This window comes from Lipophrys pholis, assembly GCF_963383615.2.
Source record: "Lipophrys pholis genome assembly, chromosome: 11".
Taxonomy (NCBI): Eukaryota; Metazoa; Chordata; class Actinopteri; order Blenniiformes; family Blenniidae; genus Lipophrys; species Lipophrys pholis.
The window spans coordinates 2,748,251-2,767,726 of record NC_137631.1 but is presented as its reverse complement, the minus strand read 5'-3'; the positions used below and the strand labels follow the sequence as shown (position 1 = coordinate 2,767,726).

General features: G+C 45.1%; 1 protein-coding gene across 4 annotated transcripts in view; it reads left to right on the top strand.

Annotated features, from left to right (window-relative positions):
* Positions 1–86: 86 nt before the first annotated feature.
* Positions 87–19,476, top strand: part of LOC308116758 (suppressor of tumorigenicity 7 protein homolog) — a 68,852-nt gene continuing 49,462 nt past the window's right edge. For 2 of the 4 annotated variants that reach the window (XM_080475128.1, XM_080475129.1), the window contains exon 1: positions 127–248. The gene's annotated coding sequence lies outside the window, so the exon portion shown is untranslated. Of the gene's footprint in view, positions 249–19,476 lie in introns of all 4 variants that reach the window. The other 2 variants (XM_080475130.1, XM_080475127.1) reach the window with 2 other exon arrangements.

The following is a 19,476-nucleotide window of genomic DNA, read 5'->3' as shown; positions in this document are numbered from 1 at the left end:
CAGCAGCGCCCTCTACAGGCTGACCTGAGACCACATTCAGCGCCCCCTGCAGGCTGAACTGAGGCAACAGCGCCTCCTGCAGGCTAACACACACACACACACACACACACACACACACACACACACACACACACACACACACACACACACACACAGCTGCTCCGGGACAGTGGACGCGTGGTAAAGAGCAGTAGAAATGAGAGCGTGTGACTCGAACCGGACCGGCCGCCCCGCACACACACACTGAGGTAAGGTCCGGACACACCTCGCTGGCCCATCCCGGGTCCTCTACTCGAGCCTCGGCTTCTTTCACAACTTTTCTCGCTGTAGCCAGCGGCTAGCCGTTAGCGGCTAGCCGAGCGGCGCGAGCGGCTAGCCGGTTAGCATTCAGACTTTAAAGTGTAAAAAGTGGCTTAGTTTGTACAAGTGTTTGTGTGTGTACGCCTTAGTGTTACTGTCTGTGTGTGTGTGTGTGTGTGTGCGTGTGTGCGCGCGCGAGCGCACGCCTGGGTGTTACGTGTGTGTGTGTGTGTGTGAGTGTGTGTGTGTGTGTGTGTGTGTGTGTGTGTGTGTGCGCGCGCGCGCGTTCCATCTCCATCTTGAGGTGCAGGTGTTCAAAGCAGAATGGTTCAGTGTTTCAGTACTACAATGCTTCAGTACTACAGTGTTTCAGTAGTACACCTGTTCAGTTGTACTGTGGTGATGTGGAGTTGTACTGCAGTAGCTGAAGGTGTAGAGGTTCAGTTCTAAAAAGTCCTGTTCTCTCTGTTTTTGGACTCAGTTTTAACTTCATTTAATTATGAATTTATGAAGCTCTCAAGCTGTGGGACTCTTCTGATTGGGTAAAAGATGTTGACTTTCAGTGATGTGTGTGTGTGTGTGTGTGTGTGTGTGTGTGTGTGTGTGTGTGCGTGCGTGCGTGTGCGCGCTCGCCTGTCTTGCGATGCTTTGAATGAAATGAAAAAAGTCAAACTGATGTACAAACCTGGAAACAAGCGTTTCACAAAGTCCAGTCCGACTCTTCTCTAAAAACTCTTTAATGGCAGCTTCAGATCTGGCAGGATCGACTCCACAGCCGATACGGGACAAAATGTACAGCAACTTCTGTCCACATCTAAAACTAGGAGAGACGTTCCGATCCACTGAGAAGGTCAAATGATCGTTTACATGTCTGCCTCTGTCATCACTCCTGTTGTAAACTGTCACATCGTCCCTTTTAAATGATTTAAATGTTTGTGAAGATCGGAGCTGTTTCTGGAAGTACTGGGCATCAAAGCAAGACTGCTTTCCTTCTCAGCCCGTGGTGGGAGGTACGAAGGGCCAGATCAGAAGTCTTCGCCCGCAGTACGCCTCCTTTTCAACAGCCAGGGTTGCTGCTCTCAAACCACTGAGGTGTTTACTTCAGGAGAGGGCTAAAGGAGCTTTGGGCCGAGCCAGGCTCAGAACGCTGAAGTACATGGATGCCCAAGCCTCCTCCTCCTCCTTCACTTTGGCTCTGAGATCGGAGGCTCAGCAGAAAGTGGGGATTATTGGAGTTGGACTAAACCTTCCTCAGTAGAAATCAGTGGACTTGAGGCGCAGGGTGCCCCATCCAAGATGGCGTCAGCGCCAACAGGCAGCGCCGGTCAATGAGACGTCGCCGTGTACTATGGCTTTGGTTTTAAGAACGGGACTCTTCCTGCTGCCTGTCGGCGTGTGGTGATCTTCTCCCTGCTGAAGAGCTGGAGAACGGAAGCTCTTCTATCCACAGACTAGAACATTTTGTTGAAGGCTCTATCTAATAAATTTAAAGTTTCTATTGACCTGTTAATTAGCAGGGAACAGTCTTACTGTGTCCCTGACAGGTCGATACATGATCATTTGTTTATAATGAGAGAAGTTTTTGAATGATGTTAACTGTACAAATATACTAAACTGTATGTACACGGTAACAACTAAAGTGAGTCTCTGGGACAATTTACCAATGTTTACATGTAAAATGAAGAAATTATAGATTTTGTATTGCTTATTTTATCATCATACATACGTGATACGTAATAATACAGTTTAGTATATTTTTACGTTAAGGCTGTAAATCTTGATAAAAGCTCGGGAAGCACTGCTGCTGTAGACAGACGACCTCCTCCACCCTCCGCCTCCACCTCCACCTCTAATGACTGAGGATAAAACACAAAGTCCACTGAGCCTTTTCTCCGTTCAAATATCTCATTTATACATTTGATGAACAGATAAAACTGAACTTTATCAGTCTGCTGCGTCTCCACCAGAATGTCTCCTTCCTCTCTGACACACTCTGGCCGTCACTACTATTGGCTGTTTTGGGGTCCAGCTGGGGTGCTGCCCCCATGATGTCACTCTCCTGCCCCCCATGATGTCATTGTCCCCCATGATGTCACTCTCCTCTGGCCTCCATGATGTCATTTTCCGCCATGATGTCATTTTCCTCCATGATGTCACTCTCCTCCATGATGTCATTTTCCCCCATGATGTCATTTTCCCCCATGATGTCATTCTCCTCCATGATGTCATTTTCCCCCATGATGTCATTTCCCCCATGATGTCATTCTCCTCCATGATGTCATTTCCCCCCATGATGTCATTTTCCTCCATGATGTCATTTTCCCCCATGATGTCATTCTCCTCCATGATGTCATTCTCCCCCATGATGTCACTTTCCCCCATGATGTCACTTTCCTCCATGATGTCATTTTCCCCCATGATGTCATTTCCCCCCATGATGTCATTCTCCTCCATGATGTCATTTTCCCCCATGATGTCATTTTCCCCATGATGTCATTTTCCTCCATGATGTCATTCTCCTCCATGATGTCATTCTCCCCATGATGTCATTTTCCCCCATGATGTCACTTTCCCCCATGATATCATTTTCCCCCATGATGTCATTCTCCTTCATGATGTCGCTCTCCTCTGGCCTCCATGATGTCATTTTCCCCATGATGTCATTCTCCTCCATGATGTCACTCTCCTCTGGCCTCCATGATGTCATTTTCCTCTGCTCCCATGATGTCACTCTCCCCCATGATGTCACTCTCTTCTGACCTCCACCTTCAGGTCAGTCTCTTCTCCTCCACCTCTACAGTCACTGATCTCTCTGTGACTCTCACACTATTTCCTGCAGTGACGACGCTCTACTGAAGAGGAGACGCTTCTGCTCGAAACTTCTGTACAACTTAGTAGTTACTCCAGCAGTTTGCATTTCATTTGTCGTCAAAGCTCCCGACGCCGAGTCCCACCAGACTTTTTTGCTAGGGTGGCGCGGGGCGGGTTTTCGAGTGTTCCCGACGAAAAAATTGTGGATGGTACGGGAAAAAAACGCGACCAGTGGCTATGATTTTCTGTCTCCCCTCCGTTGAGGTACCGAGCACTGAGGAACGGGTCTGTAAGGAGGAGCGACAACGCAGCCGTCTGCTGATTGGTCGTGACGATCGCCACCCTCGACTTGCCCACAATATTTAATTATTTCATCGGCCGTAAACCCTCCTGTTGTTGTTTACATACACCGCTTTGTGCTCACTGGTTGTTTTGTTAACTGGATTTGTTGAAACGTCGGTGTGCCACACAACACTGGGTCTTTTAACGAGGTGCAGACGCTCCTCTCAGTAACAGGAGGAGGTTCAGCAGGAGCTGGACGCTGCTGTTTAACCTGAGTCACAGAGAACGACTCGGACTCTGCGGCCTGGTGGAGCCGGCCGCTGCAGTAACACACACACACACACACACACACACACACACACACACACACACACACACACACACACACACACACACACACACACACACACACACACACACACACACACACACACACACACACACACACACACACACACACACACACACACACAGTGTTCATATTGTTTTTTAAGGCAGAATACATATTGGGGCCCAAGAGAAAGCACACTGTTATTTGGAAAAACAGAGATATTAACACCTCTACATATTGGTGTGTATCACAGATCGTGTTGTTATTGTGACAGTATCCCATGTTATCTATCACATGCTCACCTGACATCAGGCAGCTCTACCTCCTCTTGTGAAAATCTTTACTTTAACCTCACCAGTATCACCACGTTGCAGGTGCACCTGGCTCTTAAAGGAACAGCTTCACCGCACTGTTTATTTGACAATTATACCTCAAACCAAAACCAAATTGCACCGTGTGTCTTTAGCAGGTTGTAATTAGCAGGTTAGGGTTGGAAAGAGTACATCCTGGTCACAGGTTCTGGTGCACAAGTGAATGTTCTGAGTACATTTGAAGAGCTGTGGTGTACACACACTGCAGGTGATGGAGTTTGGATGCTGTTAATGGGTGTGGGGGAAGTGGCTGTGGACCTTGACCTCTGCACAGCTGCTCCTCAATGGTTCCTCCTCTGCTTGTATTTACTGAGGTTGGATTAAAGGGAAGAGCTTCAGCGCCTGCCGCCCTGATGGACAGCGGACGCTGTCAGAGGACGGCTCAGGTTACACATGATGTTGAGAACAACACGACGCAACACCACCCAGGAAAAAGCTCCGAGCAGAGTTTGATGAAGACACACAACGTGTTGTGCAGACACTTCCTGGTTATCACACTGGTGGACTGCTTCATACTTCCTCCCTCTGGTCTCTGTCTGTCCCTGGAGGCTCCCGAAAGGACAAAGATGGATCCCTCACGGGGCTGAAGCACCTCTGCTGTCCTGTACCAGAGATTCTAATTGCTAAAATGGCAAAAAGCCAGATTTGTTTGTTCACTTTATGATGTGAAACGCTCGATCACTTTCTTTAAACCAACAGTGGTAAATGCTGCACACAGAGTGAAGGTAAACATTGAGACTAGAGGACGTTCAGCCTGTGCTGAAGCTGAGCGTTCATATGGTTGTTACTTATTTTATTATATCACTTTAGAGACCTCAGGACACCAAAACATTTTCGAACAACAAGCAATTTAAAAAAAAAAAAAAAAAAAAAAAAAGGTTTCATAATAAAAGGCTTTTTGTCCTACTGCCGTCATCCGCGAGTGAACAACTAGAAAAAATGAGTGGAATTAAGTCGTGATTCTCGAGCTTTCTCAACCGCGGCCATCTTGGCTCTGACATCACAGGATCAACAGGCGTGGGCAGCCAGGCTGAAAACACAGCGACGGGCTCACAGCAAAACAAAGAAACAGAAATGTTCTCTGACATTTCACACTGTTGAGCAGAAGTTGACGGCTTTTTGTTTAAAGAAAACGAAGAGTATGAGAGTGTTTGCGGGGAGCATTGGAGGTCAGACTGTACAGATTTGAGCCGTATATTGACGATCGACCGAGCAGCTCTGGCTCAGATTCAGATTCCTCTCCAGCCTCTGGATTCCTGGAGAGCTGCAGTGCAAATTTTTAAAAAGGGTAAATGTGTCAACATTCCAGTGTGCGTCCGGTAAATGCAATTATACCTTTCACTGTTTATATTTTACAGTGAAAATTAATAAATTAACATGGAATATGGTGTCATAAGCACTTTAAAGTCTTGAAGTATCCTTGAATCACAGGCTGGGATCAAGATGCTCAATTTCTGATCTTTTCATAACTAAAAGATATAACGGCAACATGATGTTTACAAATATAAAGTGCTCTAAAGGTCTGACAGATGGTTAACTGTTTGCTTCCTCACTTCTTGGTACCACACTTATCATCAGTCTGTGTGTGTTTCATATGTGAAACTGTAATTCCCCTCCCCACCACTAGTCAAAGCCACAGAGCATCAGACAGACATTCAAAGTCTGATATACTTGTAAAGATTGATTAAATGAGAACGAGACAGAAATGACTTTGTTTGAAAGATCTCTGCGTATTCTGTGACATCAAGCACCTGCTATATTCACAGATGTATTCACTGGTGTATTCATCGGTGTATTTGCAGGTCTACAGGTCTACAGGTTACTGTGCTGAGCAGCAATCAGTCGGTGATGCAATGGTGGTAAAGTTTGATCTTCCTCTCACATCAGATGTCATAATTCTGACCTGCAGCCATGAGACTGGAAATGTCAGCGCATAAAAGAGAGATCCACTTCCCATCCCGTGGCGCCGCCGCCGTTCCTCTGTGACCACAGCAGCACTGCTGTAACTGAAGAAATGTGTTCCGTTTGTGTGACAGTCAGGATGATCAACTGTATCTGGGTTCAAATAAATCCAGCATTTAAAGATGGACGTGTGGATAAAATCGACTTGGATGGTCAAATTGAAATGATGAGATACTGTAACAAATATTGGATACCCTCGGTTAAAAATAGAATGGAATGATTTTCACAGTATTGCAGTGCTTATTAATCATCTATACTCCTCTCATTAATATAGTCTGGTCGAGATTCAAGCTGCTGAGAAAAGAGTGTGGTCCTGAGCATTGGCAGTGTGTTAGGTAAGAATGGAGTTTCCCCCCTGAGCTTGTGGCGTGTTATGACACAGTGACCATGTTCACCACAGAGGCAGATCGGACTGGTCTCCGGCTTTTTTTAGACGCCGCTCGACACCAGCTGGAAACATGAGCTCACTCACAAATGTTTGCCCTACCTTTGACAGCACAGAGTGAGGCGGAATGCCCTGCCCCTGCTCTACCCCTGTTCTGAACCCTGCTCCTGTTCTGCCCCTGCCCCTGCCCCTGCCCAAAGAAAAGCCCACCATTAAAGAGTGCCTTCTTTGACCTGTACCCATCAAAAAGATCACACGGCCGCCATGACCCTTTGGACTTTTGCCCCTTGAAGCACCCAGAGGGTGTAATCGAGGTGAACCTCCACTGCCGAGGCTCCACATGAGCTGTTGCTATGGCCAAGTGAGGGAAAGGTCACTGCCGCTGTGCAGAAAGGATCAGAAACCACTTTCACAGTGGATTAGACGTTGAGGTGGATCCTGGTAAAATCTACCTTCTCATAGACTTTCTGAATTCAGCAGCGGTGTTGATTAGAGCCAGACTGGAGCCTGGGGCAGCTCAGAGCCTCAGTAGCTCAGAAAAAGAAGATTTCTATAAAAAAAAAACCCTGGTCAGAGTTGAAATGTGGACGGTGAAACACAAGCTGGGGCTCTATTTTCTAGCTGTGGCAGTGTCTTGAGAGTGCTTTCTTATTTCAGATAAGTGGAAATAAACGATGAGTCAATAAAGCAGGAGGTCACACAGAAAGCCCCCGTGCTGTTCTTGGACCCGCAACAGTGAGAGCGCTAACCACTGCGCCACCGTGTGGTTTTCTGACACCTGCAGCTTTCATTTGAACACCTTTCGATCCTGCGGGAGCTCAGGTCTTCCTTATGGACCTCGGGCTTGGACCCACTCGAGCAGACTTCCTGATTGTTTGTGTTCAGCCACCAGGAAGAGAGAGAGGCGTCTGACACGGAGCAGATAGTTACTGTGCCTCGTCCGTCTCCGTGCTTTGCATACAAAGACAGTTTGATGAATTAAGGCGCTGAGCGGCTGATATTTGCATGCAGGGAGATTTGACTGCCTTCACATGTTTGAATATTTGCAAACTGTGTGACCACATTAACTGAATTTGTGTCAGAGCAGGTACCTTCTGCCCGAGGCTCTCTCAGATGTTGTTGGTTTCTCACATTTAGGCCAAATGGAGGTTTTGGCTTCTGTCCTGTCAATGAATCCAACTTTAAGGCAAAAAACAACCTTGTCAACACACATGGACCGAAGTACCATGTACGATGAGAGTTACTCGGCGGGTCAGTGTCATACAGATGAATGACGATGGTGACATTGGTGTGACACAGACAGCGTTGGCTTGGTTTGGCAGCATTAGTCGGTGTGAGACGGTGACACTCCTAACTCCAAACTCAAGCTTTGGCAGACATGCACACAGTGTTGGGTAGGGATGGGAATCGAAAGACAATTCTGACTTAGAACCGGTTCCAATTGATCAATTCCATCAGAATCTTACACCTTAAATGTGTTCGATTCTTCTTAACGATTCATTTCCAGCACGACGTCAAGTTGCGTTGCGGTACGTTGCATGACGTCACACTCTGCGACGCAGAGCTCCTTCAGCCAGGAGAAAACATGGAGGAAGAAGGTCTGAAGTGGGAGACGATAAACGACTAAATAATAAGATACGGTAATACATGTTCCACTCACCTCATCCTGAATCCAGAGTCCACAGCCTATCGCCTCACAGCCACAAGGTCCAGTTTAAAAAAAAAAAAGTGTCGGTGCAAATCCCGGCAGGAGCCTTTCTGTGTGGAGTTTTCATGTTCTCTCTCTCCATGTGCTGGTTCTCCTCCGGTACTCCGGGTTACTCTGATAGTCAAAACAACCGGTACCGTGACTCCCTGAGCTACACCCTCAGCTCCATCACCTCCTCCTGAGCTACACCCCTGGCCTCCACCACCTCCACCTGAGTGACACCCCTGGTCTACACGACCTCCTCCTGAGCTACACCCCCGGCCTCCACCACTTCCTCCTGAGCTACACCCCCGACAGTCCACCACCTCCCCAGAACGCTGTGCTGTGTGGCTGCTGAAGACGGTCCATTGGGTGAAGAAATGTCCTGTCTGAGGACTAATGAGGGACTTTTAATAAATTAACTCAGCCGTCAATCTGTCCCGTGTAGTGAATGTCTGCTCCAACGAGCCGACAACGTAGATCGTTCACTATATGTGTGACCCTCTAGTTTTCACACCATATAATAAACGATCTACTAGAGTATGTCTACTAGATTGTGTATGTCTACTGTGTACACATACAGAATCTAGTAGAGGTATATTACTGTATGTCTATGTATTAGATCGTTCTGTGTTGAATATCCCCTCAAAGAAAGCACCAACACAATATGAAAACAATATTCCCTGCAGATCAAGAGAACTCGTTCCTCCTGCTACGTCACTTCCTCATTCCTCTCCAGTCTCCCACCTCCCAGAGAGGGTTAACTTGTCAACAGAGTAAAATTCGGAAAAGTGTAAATTCCAGGGGGCAATGAAGGCCAATACACCTTTCACTGTTTTTTTAAGGGAACATTATAATTCAAGTTTCATGTTTGGAAAAAATAAGATTGTTCCTTCTGGTGCAGAAAACTGTAAAACTACACTTTTCCCCTCAAATACTCAGGAATCGTTAGAATTGATAAGGAGTTGGATTGAAAAGCAGAATTGACAATGGCATTGATAATGATAAAATCTTATCTATTCCCACCCCGAGTGTTGGGTGTTTTTCATTTTGGAACCATGAGGTGGGAGTGCTTCGGAACGCTGGGAGTTTGCGTTGGGGATGGGTTGTGACATTGGGGCCGGAATGCGCATCTCTATGCATTTTGCCACAAAACAGACTGAAAAACCATCCGTCATCACTGCTGACAGTATTTAACAACACTCTGTGTCTTTAGTGAGGTACCCACGATGCCCTTCGTCACTGGTACACAGTATTTGATCTGAATAGTAGCAAAAGTTACCACACGTATTTCCTGCTTCTGCTTGATCAGGCTGTTCCTCTGCTGGAGAGTAGGCCACTGAAGACGAGGTATTTCACCTGGCAGATGGCAGATGGCTCAGTCCACTGTGTGTAGGGGTGCACTGTTTCTATATTTGTATGGTGGGGAATTAGTGAATGGTGAAAATAATGTACTGTATATATTTTCAAATGTGAGAAATCGTTTTCCTTTTTATATTGAAACATTTGGTGAATATTGATCTGGGGTGGTTCAAACACCCCTTGGCCTTTTGGGTCAGCCCAGCCTGTCCTGATTGGACCAATTTAGGGTAGGGCTGGGCTTATTTAAGGAGGCCTTCATTCTGTGTTGGGGAGAACTGAGAGACTGAGGGTGCGTCTGAATTGTCCCTCCTATCTCCTTATCTATCAAATTATCATTATGCAAAGGAACCAAGGCTCGTTGCTTCCTTTAGAACCTCCTTTAATTTAGGAACCACTGATGCTTCCTTTAGAACCTCCTTTAGCCTAGGAACCACTGATGCTTCCTTAAGAACCTCCTTTAGCCTAGGAACCACTGATGCTTCCTTAAGAACCTCCTTTAGCCTAGGAACCACTGATGCTTCCTTAAGAACCTCCTTTATCTTAGAAACCACTGATGCTTCCTTTACCAAAGGACACCAGCTCATGTTCCCCCACAATTCCTTGCGGCGACAACATTTAAAAGGACTCGCTCATCGGAGCGTTCAGGGAAACTCAGGATGACTGAAAAAGGAGCAGATTATGTAAATTACCAAAGCAATAATCTGCCCTAGAACCACTTGAAATCATCTAGAACCCAGATTAACTTTTTGTAGTTCATTTTCAGAAACTTGTAGTTCTTTCCCCACCATGGCAGACGTCACTGACTTGCACCGCTGTCGCATTATTATGATGTCATTAAGGGAAAGTGCTGTCCGACTGCCACACCATCGTTATCACCTTCACTAACTCCTTTAGGAAGTTTCCTAACACCTTTCCTTAACCCCCCGTGATGTCATCCAGGGGTGAAGGTAAAGTCCATAGATAAGGAGGTAGGAGGGACAATTCGGACGTCAGTCTGAGGCCCCGTTTACACGACAATGAATTTGAGTGTATCCGCAAAACTTTCTTCACTTTTGGGGGGTCAGTTTACACGGCACCAGTGTGCGGATGCACTGTATCTGCAAAGTGTTTAATCCGGTTCCCAAGGTGGAAAGATTCTTTCACGGCCCAAATCCCTCCTGCAGAGACTGATGGAGGCTACAGAGCCTGTTACTGCTCATCTCCCCCTCCCTCCTGCTCATCCAGTTGTAAACAAACATGGCGGCCGCGTAGTGGTACGACCCGTAGTGGTACGACCCGTAGTGGTACGACCCGTAGTGGTACGACCCGTAGTGGTACGACCCGTAGTGGTACGACCCGTAGTGGTACGACCCGCGGTCCATATTCTAGTTTTATCATCCAGATCAGTAGTTTAATAGTTGAGACTCTCCCTGATATCATCTGATTCCTCATCAGTCCATACGGATGTCAGGTTCTCTCCATTTTCCTCACGTTTATAGTGTTTTGTTCTCTGCACACACGTCTGTGTAGTTTCATTACAAAACCAAGCAACAGCGCCCTCCAGTGGCCCGGCATACTAACTACATCGTTGTCTCTGTGTCCGCTGCTGCAGTGTAAACGCCCCCACTTTTTTTTTGCGGATTAGGTGTTGTCACGTGAAACGTTGTCGCGTAAACAGGGCCTGAGTCAGCCAGCGTGCTCCGAGGCTTGAAGTAAATGTTTTTCTGATTTCTTCAAAGTAAGTGTTTCCATCCATCCATCCATCCATCCATCCATCCAGCTTATCCAGTTCAGGGTCGCGGGGTGCTGACGCCAATCCCAGCCTACTTGGACGGGGGCAGGGTACACCCTGGACAGGTCGCCAGTCTGTCACAGGGCAAACACGTATAGACAAACAACCACACACACTCACATTCACACCTCGGGGCAATTTAGCATCACCAATTGACCTCACATGCATGTTCTTGGACCGCGGGAGGAAACCGCGTTTCAAATAAACTTAATTTGATTTTTGAAAGGCCGACTGATTACCTCATCCGCTGGACACATACCAAGTCGGGGTGACCACTCGATCCCTCACAGTCGGTTAAATAAATGCTGTGTCCCAAACGGAGAAAGTCACCGCTGGTCAATAAAAGGTCTATAAATTGTTAGTTAATCTCACATGACAGACATTCACCATCGGCCATTTGAATGGCTGAAATGTGACTGAACTGATAAATCACCTCTGGTTTTCAAGGTTTATGCCACTATAAAGATAATTAAGCCTCCATTGTGAATTGAATGATTCATTCATTCATTCATTCATTCAAAACCATGTGATGTCGGAGCTGTACATTGAAAGCTGAAGGAGAAGATTGGCATTGGATTAGTCTTTGCTGTTTGCAGAGAATCTTAAGATGAAATCTATTTAATGGCTCATTATCCCACTGGAACAGTCTGTACAGTCACATTTTATCATTATTGCACTCACACACCATGCAGTGGGCTCACATACACACAAACATGATGCAGGGGGAGATAGCATACCCTCATAGTATTCAGCAGGTTGGAGTTCACTGGGTTTTTTTTTTGTTGTTCTTCTTTTTTTTAACTTAAGACGCTTCAAAATGTGAAGAAGGTGAAATCAGACAAGCTCAGGACTCGCTGACCACCTGATCTGATGTGTAGCAGGAAAACGTCATTATTCAGTTGTGAGCTGATACTTGGATGAGATGAATATGTTCACCTGGACTCTCTGAACGTTGGAACCAGGTTCAGTTTTCTCAGAAGCAGAGGCCTTTCAACTATAACACATAAATTTGATCCAGATTCATTGAGCTCTTTTTCCCCCGTTGGCACTCGTCTCTGTAGAGACCCGGTGGTTCTGAATGATGGTGGTGTGATGGTTGCTGGCCCAGTCGAAGCAGCTCTGTTCAGTTCCTCTCCTCCACCAGCGGGGGTCAGCAGTGACGGCGGGCTGCAGCCTGCTGACCCAGTTACAGAAGCCTTTAACCGGCACCAGTAAATTAAGGGCTGAACCATGCTGCCTCTGTGCCAGGGTCGGACCTCTGAGCAGAGGGGGGGTGGGGGGTGAGGTGGGAACGAACCTGCTTCAGGGGGGGCTCTCTCAGCAGGGCCCGAAATGACTGTGAGGAGATGAAACCAGCACACGTGTCGTCTGCAGGGTATTTTGGATCGAAGACCGAAAAGCTCCCGAGAAGAAAGAGGATCATGAATTCTAAGAGATGTGGCCCGTGTGGCCCGAGGAAGCGTTTCTGCTCCGATTCCTCTGGAGTCTGTAAACACATATTCATCCTTTTCTTCAGGATTTCAGTAAACAAAGCGCACAATGTTCAGCGTTTATAAAAGAAGCAATATGTCCCAAAACTTAAAGAACATTCCTAAACAACATATTTCAGTGGTTTGGCACCCCCTCCAGCGTCGGTGTAGGAGCATCTCTGCTCCATATCACACTGTCCTCCTCCTCCTCCTGCCCGACGACGGCCACACTCCCCTCACGCTTGTCCTCACGCTTATTTTCAGTTGCCTAGCAACCAGGAGGCGATGCTTTTTTCCCATTTCTGGGAGGTACTTGGTGAGTCGGAGCGGGGGGCGGGGTGAGTGAACGGCTTTAGTGGTGAGGGGGGAGTGAAAGGAGGGAGCATCTTTTTTTTCCCTCTTTAAGTAAAGACTGTCTTTGTTCCTTTTACTCAGTCTGTTCGTCAATCAGCCCGTCATCGTTCACCTGAAGTGTTGACGAATCTCTGTCCTGGTCCCGGTCCTCTGTCCTGATTCTGGTCCTCTGTCGTGGTCCTCGGTTCTGGTTCTCTGCCTATCCTGGTCTTTTGTCCTCCTAGTTCTCGATTCTGGTCCTCTGTCCTGGTCCTGGCTGCCAGTCCTGGTCCTAGTCCTCTGTCCTGGTCCCCTCTTCCGTGCTGGTTCTCTGTCCTTGTCCTTTGCCCTGGTTTCTTTTCCTTGTCCGTCTTAGTCCTCTGTCCTTGTCCTGGTCCCCTGTCCTAGTCCTGGTCCTCTCTAATCGCCCTGGTCCTCTGTCCTGGTCCTGGTCCTCTGTCCTGGTCCTGGTCCTGTTCCTCTGTCCTGGTTCTGGTTCTCTGCCTATCCTGGTCTTTTGTCCTCCTAGTTCTCGATTCTGGTCCTCTGTCCTCTGTCCTGGTCCCCTGTCCTAGTCCTGGTCCTCTGTCCTGGTCCTGGTCTCTGTTCAGACAGATGGCACCATCACAATGTTTGTCTCTATAGCTAGATGGATCCTTTAATGATAGTTTGGTTGTGATTAAAGTAAGGAGTGTTTCCTCAGGAATGAGGCTGTAAGTTGAGTTCTGGTGGGAACAACAGGTTCTCCTAAAGTAGCAGCACATGTCTTCCTCCATTCAGGATCAGTTGGACAAACTCACTGCTTTGTTGCACATGCAAAATGATTCTATTGTACCACTGTTACTTGTTACTTGGATGTTTAACCTAGGATTGCTTAAATATATTTGGTTTATCGGTGCGCACTGTTGATTTTGATATTTCAATTTGAGCATGTTCAAAATAAAAAAATATAGTACAATTGAATCACAAAAGTTATTTAAGTTTGCATTTTTATTCCACTCTCATCAGTTATTTAGTGTATTAGTACTTAAATCCTGTTAAAATAACATGCAGAATTGCTTTAGTTAATACCAGTCAATACCATATTTTTACTTTTCCCATTTGAAATAAGTCTCAAGTATTATTTGATATTTGATATTTCATTTTCTAATTTTTATTTTACTTGTCATGTTTCACTGTTCATGTGAAAGCTTCCTCAAAAGCCAGGTGCAGTTTAGTCTGTATGTTGCAAGAGAGTACTTTATCAGAGTGCTGTTATTTGCCTTTAAGTTTTTTTATGTGATTTGCACATGTTGGCAAAATTGCACAAATTATACATATTCAAATATGTTCAGAAAGGTTCTTTGGCCTAAATTGCCTTTTGAACTTCTCCTGTTGGGGCTGTGTTTCACATCAGGGAATAGTTTGGTTGAGCTGTTCAGAAATTAACTCAAAAGTCAATGTAAAAACGAATCATGATAAGATTGTGATTTTATTCCCCAAAATATCCTGATATGATATTTTTGCCATATTGCCCATCCCTATTTTAACATCAGCTGCTACTAACGGCTTGTGGCAGGAGTCACCAGTTAACAGCAGCACCAGTGAAACCATAACACCAGACAGTGAAGCACAATCGGAACATGCACATTTTGTAATATTATTAATAAACATATAAAAATACTATTTCAATTATTATTTGAGCTGATATCCAATGGCTGTTAGCTCTGCATATCGGGGGTAATGACTTGAAAAGGTTCCGATGACCGATGTGGTCGTACTATATTGTAACGGATCTCTGTACTCACAGAAATTCAGAGTTTGCTGTAGTTTACATTTCTGAACACTAGTTGATGCTGTGTTTTTGTAGAAAACTATTCACCTTATTTTGTGCCTAAACTAGAGCGCTGCCATATGGCATCATTTTGTCTGCCAACGTCCGGCCGGCGGGCCTACCGTAGTGCATCGTTTCTTGTAGCTGCAGCTCGTTCTGGACGGTGAACGGGATTGACCGTCTTATCTGTGAATTCAGAGTTTTAAACATCGCTCATGTGGATGGGCGCTCATGTGGCTAGCCAGCTGGCTGTGTGGCTTGCTGCTCCACTGCTCCGTGGCTAAATGTGGCTAACCGCCGCCAGCCGCGGCTGGCTGTGTGTAGCATTACATGGTCCGTGCAGAGCTGTCATAACTACTGGATAACGAGGAGAAGGCAGTTGAAACAAAAACGTTTTGAATAGGGCTGCACGATATCGGAAATTAGTGCGATATCGGTGTCCAGTATTGCAATAACAGTATTATTGCCATTATTTTTTCTTTTACCGAAGAATTTAATCTGCATAAACCATATGAAAAAATTATTAAGTAAAGATAGCAATTAAGATCGAAACTCAATTATTACCAAATGTAGTAAGGTACATATATTTACACTTGTTGACCTTTAAATTCTTAAAACTTGGAGTTGCCTTTTATTTTATTCTACAGACCAAAAAATATTACGAATATTGCCGACATTTTATTTGCATTAAAACACATTAATATGTGCACATATGTGATTCGTGCAAATTGGCAATCATCTCTGAAGCAAAAGCTTAAACAAATCCCCTAAAGCGTCAAAATTCGGTTTTTGTACCTGGAAAAATCTTTTAAAAAGTTTAAAGTGCAATTTGGAAGCATTTTGAAGAAAGAGCTTTACAACTAATGATTGAAAACATTCCCGAGCGGTTTTGGAACAGAAGTTTGAATATCTGTGAACTTAACATGACCAGACATTCACTAAATTAAATAAAAAAAATATATAAATAAAGTGTCCAGGGCTTCACTGAGTACAAATTATTTAACCACAAATAGCATGTAAACCTCAACAGGTTTACATGCCATGAATATATAATTCTCACGGCTACATGCTGTGTGTTGCATTCTTCAATTTGGCCCATTGTCCATCACAGTCATAAGAAAAAGGGTTGTGCCTTCAACAGCAGCTACTATCCTCCACTTGTTCCTCTACTCTCAGACCAGTTCTTCAAAGTAAACTACTTTGAACAAAGATCACATACATGTTGACGTTGGCCAGTTTTAAACAAGTGCGTTGGCATGTAACGACATGACCACATGTACTGAAACGTCTCTCCGATGGTGAGCTACTCGCTGGTATACGGAGGTATTCTCTGGCCAGTTTACTTAAGAGCGGGAAGTTGAACTGATGAACACGGCCACCGAGATAGACGCTCATCTTCGCTCTCAATGGTGGGAGACACGAGGTAGCTGTTGAGTTCCACCTCCACTGCGTGTGATGATGCTGTAGTAGATGTTGGAGCTGGGACACACTTGAAAAAAGCGCCCTTGGCTTCTTTTGGAGGTCTTCTGGTTGATCCACGTTGAGCATCGTGCCTTTGCTCCTTAAATACACTAATTGTAGAGACTGTAGTTAAAGCTTTGTGTTGCTTTGAAGTTTTCTCTTAAGGAGCGGTAGAAGCGAAACTCGGCTGTGGAGATTCGTCGTGTTTCCTCTCGACGTAGTCCACTATTTTTCGGCCTGAGTTGCAAAGTACTTGTGTCTTGTGTTGTAAAACCAAAGTAGTCCCAAATTCCGGAGGCGCAGTGCCTTTTAGCAACAAGTTCTTCTTTCCTCTTCATTCTTCTCCTCGTCTCCCGCCATGTTTGTTTTGCTACAGCGTCCTCTGCCTCTACAGAGAGCGTGCTCACGCTGGCCAATAGTGAAACGGCACCTTGCTTGGGACACATTTAAGGTCATGTCGAATTTGTGGAAATGAAAATACACTTGTAAAAATACACAATTAATACATTTGATCATTAGAAATTATTGCACGTTTGAACGGAGAATTGAAAGTGGGTGGAGATGAATAAGGTCAATAAGATGTAAAGACGTCAGCTCCTTTTCTCTGTCCGTGATGGTATAGGTCCACTCAGTATCTGGATGGAAGAGATGTCTCCCTGTATGCAGATGAAGGTGAAGGAACTGTTCAACTGAACCACTCTTAGATTCTTCCAAACACTGAATTCTCCATTGTTACTGTTCATACAGCCGCCTCGGTGACTCTGTGCGTTCAGACACGATTCAGAACAGGTTCTCCCGTTCTAGAGAGCAGAGCATTTAGAAACCGTTGCACTTTTCGAAGACTTTACCGTTTCACTAAAACATACCGGCACACATTTCACCGGAGGCTCAGTCCTTCACAATAATGTGTGTTGAGATGGTACTGAGGCCCCCAGGAGCCAAAATTTGGACATACAAGTGTCCTGAGTCTGCATCCTCGGCCCGTTAACACAACCTTAGGTGCCCAGAGGAGGCAGCTCCGTCCGCTCTGCCTAAAAGAGACGGTTTTACTGCGTTCCACCAAATACAATTGATCAACAGCCACAGAACCGGGACAATGAAGAGAAGACGGTTAATGTTCTTCTTCTATACGTCCCAGACTAAGAACATTGAATTAGTTTTTATAGCTGTTTTACCCTTTTTCTCGTTTTTTGCTGCTTCAGCTGTTTTACCTGTTCTAGAAATGTTCTGGGTTTGAACAATTTTTATTTTTTTTTAATTTTAAGTTTTTACCCCATTCATCCACTTTTAGCAGCAGATGTTACTTCAGCTCTTTTTGACAGTTTTAACTACATTACATCTTATCATAACTTTTTTTATTTCTCTCCACAGATTAGACCTGTGATAAGGACTTAATTTGCAATAAATGCAAACACAGTTATTTTATTTTTGTGATTTTAATTACGTGTCTGCTGTTTTCGCCAGCAGTGCTTCACAAGTGGAGTGGTTTGGTCAGTAGGGGGAGGAGGAAGAAGAGGAGGAGGAGGGCATAGTAGACACAAAAGAAGTGAAGCCTTCATCACTGAATTAATCCTCATGCTGGACTATCTTCAGTATTTGGGGGCATTGCGGTGGGGGTGAATGGGGGTGGGGGGTCGGGTTGGGGTACTAACATGTGGCCGCCCGCCCGTCTCTGTAATTGAGGGTAGCGGCTGTTGTCCTTGTTCACCCTGCGTAACTGTTCATTAGCTCCAGGCAGCCTGCTGCGACATATGTGCACTTCATAGTAGAGGAACTAACCCTCGGAGGCCCTTGTTTCACGTGTTTCACGTGTTTCACGCGTTTCACGTGTTTCACGCATAATGCAAAATGGTGGACTTCCTGTTGGGTTTAGAGTTTGAGGGGGGGTCAGGGACATTTTTGTGCGGACCAACGTACGGCTTACGTCTACCAAATTTCTTGAATGTCGGTGAATTGTGTTGCCCGTAGTAGATGTTGCAAATGTGAAAACAATGTAGGGGGCGCTATAGAGTCATTTTGCCTGACATATGTGTAATGACCATGAAATATAAACATTTTCTCCACTGCTGTGTGCAAATGTTTAATCTGTCAAAAATGGAGCATTTTTGGCTGTAAAAGAGTAGTAAAATAATAATAATAATAATAATAATAATTGCTTGCATTCCAATAGGGCCTCGCCCGGCTCTGCTCGTGCTTGGACCCTAATAAATAGACAAAGTAATGTTAACACCACTTTATTCAGTGTTTAAACTTCCCATGTGTGTGGTCTGGTCGCTCCGTGTTCAGTTAGCACTGAACTGGTGGCGACGTGTACATCGTTAGCAAGTGGCTACATGTCTAGCGTTCGCTGGTGGCGGTCTTCAGTTTTTAAAGTGAAACTCTCCTGCGTTTCGTCCTCACATCCATTAGAGGATAATACCAGCTGAGCTCCTTTCCACACTGATGCTCTGCCGCAGCGGCGTCGTCGCTGAAAGAAGGAGCAGGAATTGTGTTCAAACTGAAAACGCTCAACGAGAGGAAACAAACGGTTCCTCAGGACTGTGACAACGCCGGAGCGAATAACAAGGCTGCCGCTAACTCGCCACCAACTCCCAACCCTGGTCCAGCTCTGCCCTCTCCAGCGCTCCACTCTGGGACCCCCCGTTAAAAAAGAACATAAAAAAGGTCAATATTCTTGTATGGAAAAAAGACCCGCCCGCAGACTTTTTAATCCCTAATATGAAACGTTACCTTTTCCCAATAAGAATCTTGTAATGTAGATATTTAATATAATTATGACTTGTTACATGTCATCAGCCACTGCTTTTGTGTAATATTTGATCTTTCCTTTCATATATATAATTTAAAAAATAAGGCATTACTAAATCCTATCACATGCACAACAATGAAGTTTACAAGTCTGTGTATACAAAATAAAAATATTAACTTTTTTTTTTTATTAATTCCTAAAATTGAATTTCAAGACTATACAATGTGCAACAGAAAATTGACGCATGCTTATTTTATTGTTATATCATCTATCATCATATGTAAGGTGGTAAAATACTATGCAATACGGGCTTACGTTTTTCCTTGTACCATGTATTTGTACATAATTAGTTATTTTCATTGATGCGTTTTATTTATTTGAGTTTGGAT